This window comes from Stenella coeruleoalba (assembly GCF_951394435.1).
Source record: "Stenella coeruleoalba genome assembly, chromosome: 4".
Lineage (NCBI taxonomy): Eukaryota > Metazoa > Chordata > Mammalia > Artiodactyla > Delphinidae > Stenella > Stenella coeruleoalba.
Window position 1 is genome coordinate 102410147 of NC_137149.1, and position 7352 is coordinate 102417498.

Sequence of the window (7352 nt, forward strand, 5' to 3'; positions counted from 1 at the left end):
CTATATTAGGCAATAAATTATGCCAAACTGCAGACCTTTGAGCAGCAAGAACTTACTTAGGAATTAACAAAGCATTTAATAGAAAAAATGGGCCATTAAGCAAAAAGAAGTCAATAAGAAAGATGAGTCAAACTTGGTATATACTAGGGTTCCCAGCTTGAGCCTAACACATGTTACCATCAGGGTTCAGGCCTGTCTAGGTGGATTGGACAAAAACGTGTGTCTCCAGATTGGTGCCTTGGACAGATTGAAGTCCATTTGCTTGAGGGACTAAGGAGCCTTCTCTTGAGTGAGCACACATTCAGGTGCTTCTCACACCTGATCAAAATTGATTTAGCCTTCAGACAGTTTGTGTTTGCATGGCTAGGGAAATATATGGTATGTAGTAAAATGCAGTAACAATTCATTTGTTTGCCTTGCCAGCATCCATGCCCCTTCTGAAAATAGCACTTCACTTTTGCTTTGGAATATCATCCTCCTTCACCTTCATTGTACCTGGTTTAGGTGTACTTACCTCACCTCTAACCCCAGGGGCAATCAGAGCATTCCATCATCCAATACTAGCTATTAACTGAGAGGCAGGCATGCTATCTAAGTCAGACCAATAAAAATCAGCCCTGGGATTTTTATGGGAATTGTCTGGGAGGAAAAGTTCTCTTTTCCAGATTGCCTTGCTAAATTAGCACAATGAAATCTTAGATTTTTCTAAAGGTCATCAATGCCACCACAAGACAATGGCCTGCCTGAGAATGAAATTACAACAGAGAGAAAAACATGAGAAGCATGGAAGAGATTCTAACTCCTGATGACAGTTTTTGAGGCCCTGATTTTAGCCATGTTTGGAGTTCCAACTCTGTCCCTAGACTTTTTAAAATAAAGCTAATCAATACATGTCATTGCTAGCTTAAGCATTATTGACCATCTTCCTAAACTATGAAATTTACTCCAAGATTAAAGTAGAAAGTTCTGAATTTTTTCTCCTTTAGAGTTTTTATAAGACATTATGCTGTCTCACTTTTCCATACAGTACCAACTCATTCTTTAAGAAATGAAAGTTCAAAGACAAAAATTTGTGCATGCAGAGAGAGACAGAAAAATATGACATTTTTTTAAAGCTTGGGAGGATCTGGATTTTAACATTACAGCCAGTAACCCATATGGCTATGCTGGAAAGTGTGTTTCCTAGATGTATTCAGGAGTCCTGCACAGAGAGCTTTTCTGAAAAATTAGTTTATAACTTCATAAATTCGTGGAAATTTAACTCTTTTGATTACATAAACCACTGGCTTCCATAAATCAGTTTCACCGTCAGAGTTGAGCTATTCTCCTATTCTATATACACAGCTCCATTGTTCTGCAATAAGTTCCCAAATAACACAAATAATTGAAAATTCCATTTTTTAAAAATATTGTTCTTCATTTACTTAAAATAAGAAATCTTACTCATATGCTTATAGAGAAAATGTTCATGGTGAGATAAATTCAGAACAACCTAAAATCATGAAGCGTGTTGAAATAAAGTAATTGTCCTTTAGGTCCCCTGAACTGAACTTGAAAGTAAAGCAGTTGAGAGCAGGCTCTCAACCACACATAGTGGACCAGTAGTGGCAAACAGGAGCAGCAGATCTACAAATTTTCAGAGATACTTAGATGCTTAATTAAAGACCAGTTTTATTGTTGTGAAGCTGCAAGTGATCCAAAATAGTGGTGTTTCATTGATGAGAAACCGCCAAGATATAAAGCGTGAAATCATCAGTGTTAAAGTATATTTAAAAACTATCTTACACATTTGAAAGAAAATCATCAGTCTATTTTGCAACTTCAAACAGAGATGTCTTAAGTAGGTAGAATGGAGAACCCAATCACAGGACCAAATTAAAATTGTTCAAAGTTTCCTTCAGAGTCAATTTTAGAATCATCTTAGAGGGTAAACTGGATATAACTAGAGAATATTTTATGAAGCCCTGAATTGTTCATGCAACCACAAGCTGAAGCCAAGCTGAAGTATGTGTCTTTATAAAACAAGTTACATTTTAATATTAAACAAATGATTGAAAGATTGAACTCAATTCAATTTTATTTAACCTTAAAATTGGATGAAAGTAGAGAATTTTGTTGTTGAATATTCTGTTTTTATTGAATTTATGGACAATGTTTGTGATAACATAAATTTGTGAACTGCTTTACGATAAAACGACTGAAGACATTTTAAACAGTTTTTGGTATCCTTGGTACTGATATTTTTTAAAGTGCAATATTTACATGTATGTGTAAAATTTATGACACAAAATTTCTGATGGGTGTAGCCTACATCAGAGCTACTGTGCGCTGTATTTGGGTTCTCCTTACCTCAAAAATTTGCTTCATGGTTTTCTCAGTCTGTCATACGGGTTGGTACAAATGTTAACATTTATTAAAAGAAAACAAAATAAAAATTACAGTAGTTTGAAATGTTTTGTTTTAGACAAATGTGTGATAAAATAACAAGTAATTAAGAAGTAAAAAAATAAGAAGACTTTAAAAACTTGTTTTACTGATATGATAGTACAGAGAAGCATAGGTGCTCATCAAGCTTCAAACCGAGAACTGGATAACTGTTTTCTATATGAAAAATAATTATTAAAAAGTAATAATATTGCAACACTGATTTTTTTCGATTAAAAAATGAAAATGAGTCCATGGCTTATCTTAATAACATAAAGTTTAAAAGTTGGCTTACTTATAACAAGTAATATTTTTAAGACTGCTCAACCAACTAATATAAATGCTGCCAGGAATAATAAATTTGATTTTGTGTAATTTTAGCCAATTATTTTATGGCTTATTTCTACTAATGATATTCTAGTGATCAGTTTACTTGAATTACAAATTCTAGTAATTTGTGTATTTCTTACCTAATCCCTCAGAAAATTGTAAGTTATTCCCATCAGATATATTAGAGTGGCTCCATTATCGAAATCCCTATGGGTTGAAAATTCTTCTTTATATTTGTTCACATTTTAATCACTTCCCTCTGGTGCCATTTCTTTCTGAAAACTCTTCTTGGTCTTTTCTTAATTTAATCCAGCAGATCTAGTGTATGAATTCCAAACCACAGGATGACATATTTTCAATTCCACTTGCCTTTGCTATATGTAGCTTGGATGAACTGTTTGCAGAGTTGTTAGTATCAGTAGTTCTTCTATAAATTAGCACGGCCTGGCAGTAATCAAAGAAAATGACCAACTTCCACAGAAATCCAGTACTCTGAATACCTGTCTTGGTGTATGTACTACCATGCTCTTAATTTAGCCTCTGTATCAATGGTTCTCAACATTTAGTATGCATTGGAATCATGTGGAGGGGGTGTTTATTAAAATGCAGATTACTGGACTCCAACACAGATCAAGAGAATCAGAATTCCAAGAGTCAGTGCATAGGAATTGATATTTTAAATAGTAATATATACCTCCTCCAATCCCAAAGTCATAGAAACACACCATTGGAGATCTTTGTTGGCAGAGATGAAAAGTAAGCAATACAATAATTTTCTCTGCAAGGAGAATATTGCTCCTAACTCTGCTGTTTGTTTGTTTGTTTTCTTTATGCTTTTAAAAGATGGGGGAAAAAACCCTGAAATATTCAGCACCAGAGATATTCAAACAGATTGCTTTTAAAACCTCTTATTTAGAGTACATGGATAGAGATGTTGATGTAGGATTTAGCCACAAGATTTTTTTTGGCTTCAAAATTATGTGAGTACATTTGTTCTAGCTTGTTGAGCAGCAGCATGAATAAAACAGGAAACACAAATCTAATTGCTGCTAAATCATGTGTCATGGCTTTTCTTATGTGTTATCCATGTAAAGTTTTTCATATGTTAATTCTTATTAACGTGAAACTGTCAGGCAAAAGTAAAAATGTGATTAGAGTCACTCTCACCAGAATAAATGAGGAAAAAAAAGTCTGTTTCAGTATAGGTCTAAAATGTTTTGACATGTCAACTGATGTCAAATCCTTTTGTGCTGGCACTAGGAATGTTCTACACTTTCATTCATGCTGCATTAGTACCTTTTCAACACAGTTATTTCTGTAATTTGCCTTTCATTGCCTATCATGCTATCCAAGCTGTATCTTCAATAGTACAAATGACTATTCAACTATCAGTTCTATTTTGAAATACTTTGAAAACTTTGAAGTTCAAAGTGAGACAGGTTGAAATTCAATAATATCACATCAGTGAGAATGTTCACTTACCACTAACACAACTCTGTCACAGAAAAACTATGTACTATAGATTTGCTTAGCACAGCAGCAGAATCAGATGCCATCATCTGCTGGGGTTCAAAACATAGCTTTGCAAAGTTCTTTTCCTATGCTTTCTGATGTCATCATAATTGCACCATTTAATGTGTACAATTTAACTTGGAAAATGATTTTTGTGTCACAAATTGCTACTGCATGACTAAACTCAGAAGAAAGAAATGGATCTCACCAGGTATCAAAAAGAGTGATCCCAGAGTCATAGAGCAGAAGGTGAAGCTATAATGAGAAGAAAGGGGTAGGTGGTTGGATGTGTAATAGATGTATGTCTTAGGGCTTAGGATGTTAAGATCTCATGGGCACATGTTTAGAGCCCTGAACTAGGAAAGCTCTACTCTATTTATGCACAAGGACTAGAAAATCTCCACCAGATAGTCAAGATCTCAGTAGATGGAAAAATACCCAACCCAGGCTGTGAATAGAAACACAATCAACTTCAAGAAAGCAGAGCTTGAAGATATACCAAGCAAAGACGTAGGGGCCTGAAATCACATTATTCATATTGCATAAGCATCTCAAGCTGGCAAATTGAGTGTAAGACAAAAGAAAGATTCAGAACCTATGGTCCTCATTGTACGGAAACAGAGTTCATCATAACGCCTTATAGAGAGGTCTCCATAACCAATGGCATGTGACAGCTTTCCAGAGAACATATTTCCCACTGAAGATGGTCTCATAAACAAAAATTATAAAACACATAAAGAATCTCAGATAGGAGAGAGTCCACAGACCCAAGAAATGTGGAATTGACACCTAAATAATTAGAGGAAGTGTGATCTAAAACACTTTTTAAAATATGTAGCTTAAAATGTTCAAAGTGATAAGAGAAGGAATCATAAAATAAGAGCAGTGAATTGGAAAATAGACAGGCTTTAGGATTAAATAAATCCTCTAGATAGATTAAACAGTAGCTTAGGCACAACAAAGAGAGAATTAGAGAAATGAAAGGAAGATCTGAAGAAATCATCTAGAATGTAGCTCAGAGAAATAAAGAGATGTAAAGCATGAAAACTTCCAAAATAAGTGTAATATGAGTTCCAGAAGGAAAGAATAGGTTAGAGGAAATATTCAAGAAAAAATAGCTAAGAACTTTCAGAACTGAAGTAAGACATGAATCTTCAAATTGAAGATATATACTTAGTGTTGAGAAAGAGAGTGAAAAGAAGTCTACACCTAAATAAATCACAATGACACTGAAGAACATGAAGGATTAAAAACGTTTAAGATTTGTCAAGAAAAAAATATATATCTTCTAAAAAAAATCAGTCAGAATGACAGCATATTTCCTCTTAGCAAAAACACATTATTATTATACAAACGAATAATTTTCAAAATATTTAAGTAAAGTCAATGTTACTATAGAATTCTACCTCCATTTAAGAGCAAAACAAAATAAAGACATTCAGTCAAAAACGATATTAATACTTTACAACAAAAGTACTCAAACCACTGATATATAATTGAGATTACAGAAATTCAGTGAAATCCTACATAATGGTTTCATTTCACATTTTTTTCCTATTACATACATAGTTTACAACTTCATGTGAACAGTTTGATGAAGCAAATATTTTAACAAATACAGTTTTTTAAAACAAACATGTTTGGTTTCTAGGTTACAAGTCAAGCTGCAAGTTTCTCTGTCTTTAGCAAACAAACTTAAAGAGATACTCAACTTTATGATGATAAGATAAAAAAACTGAAGTTTAATGCAATTTTGTAGTAACTCACCAGTTATTATTTGCTAACCTGTTATTTCTGCGATCTATGATTTAATCAGAGATCTACCATTCTAAAGACCATGGTAACTATCTTCTCATTCTCAAGATTTCTAATTAAACTCAATAAAGGCTTAAAACCTATGACCATTCTTTTTAGGAAAGTCTAAATTAAAGAAATTGGGCTTAGAATTTTCTATTTCTGCAAAATACTAAGAGTTTCCTATCTCTAAATTATCACTGAAAGAACTGCCAATGAATATATTTTAACAAGATGAAAAAAGATCGCACAGGAAAAAATGTCAGGCAAGTAGCAATGATGAGCAAGAAAATCAGAGATATGTTTTGGTAAACAGAGATAAATGTTGAGTTCTGGTTACAATTAACCTGGGGCAACAGTTAGAAAATGATGTAAAACTTCAACACTAGAGCACAACAAGGATATTGGAGAAGGAATTTAGAAAGAAGTTAAACTGTACTAAGGTCCTCGTCTGTTCAAACAAGGATAGAAATATTGACTAAAAAGAGACTATGTTATAAAATTATAAAAATTAAGAATAAGTGAAAAAAATAAAATGAAATTTTAAAAAAAGTTAAAAAATAGAAGAATTCAGTGCAAATAGCAGGGGGGATGGATAAAACAATACTGGCAAAATGTTGATAATGGTGGTAATTTTTGTAGCTGAATGATGAGTATATATGGAATCATTATACTATCCAAAAACAATGAGTGGAAAAGAATATGGTAAACCATTAATAATATTAAATATTTATAGCATAAGGATGAACACAATGTATTACTCTTAAAATAGGAGAACAAATAAAAATATACCAGAGAAAACTTTCACCAGTAAAAGTCAGAGAGGGAAAAGTAAAAGATGGAAAAAATCATACTAAATAGAAAACAAAATGAGATAGTAATGATAAGGTGGAATATATTATGAATTATAATAATTGTAAACAGTTGGAGACTTTGAAACTGGGATAAAAAATGAAACGCAGGCATTCAGTTACTTTCAAAAGATACACATAAAACCAAATGACAGAAGCCTCTCATGAAAAGAGAGCTGACATAAAATATGAATTGGAATAAAGTTTAAGGCAAAAAGCTTGAATTGAGATATAGATACAAATAATGATGCATTTAACGCTGTAATAATCCTGAACACGTATCTACATAATAACCTGAAATCTATAAAACGAAAGTTGGCAGAATTACCAGGAGAAATGGACAAGTATATGCTCATAGGTGGAGAATTTAAAATGTCTCTCAACAACTTCTTGTACAAGCAAACGAAAACTTAATATGAATAAGAAGAGTTGAATAGCACA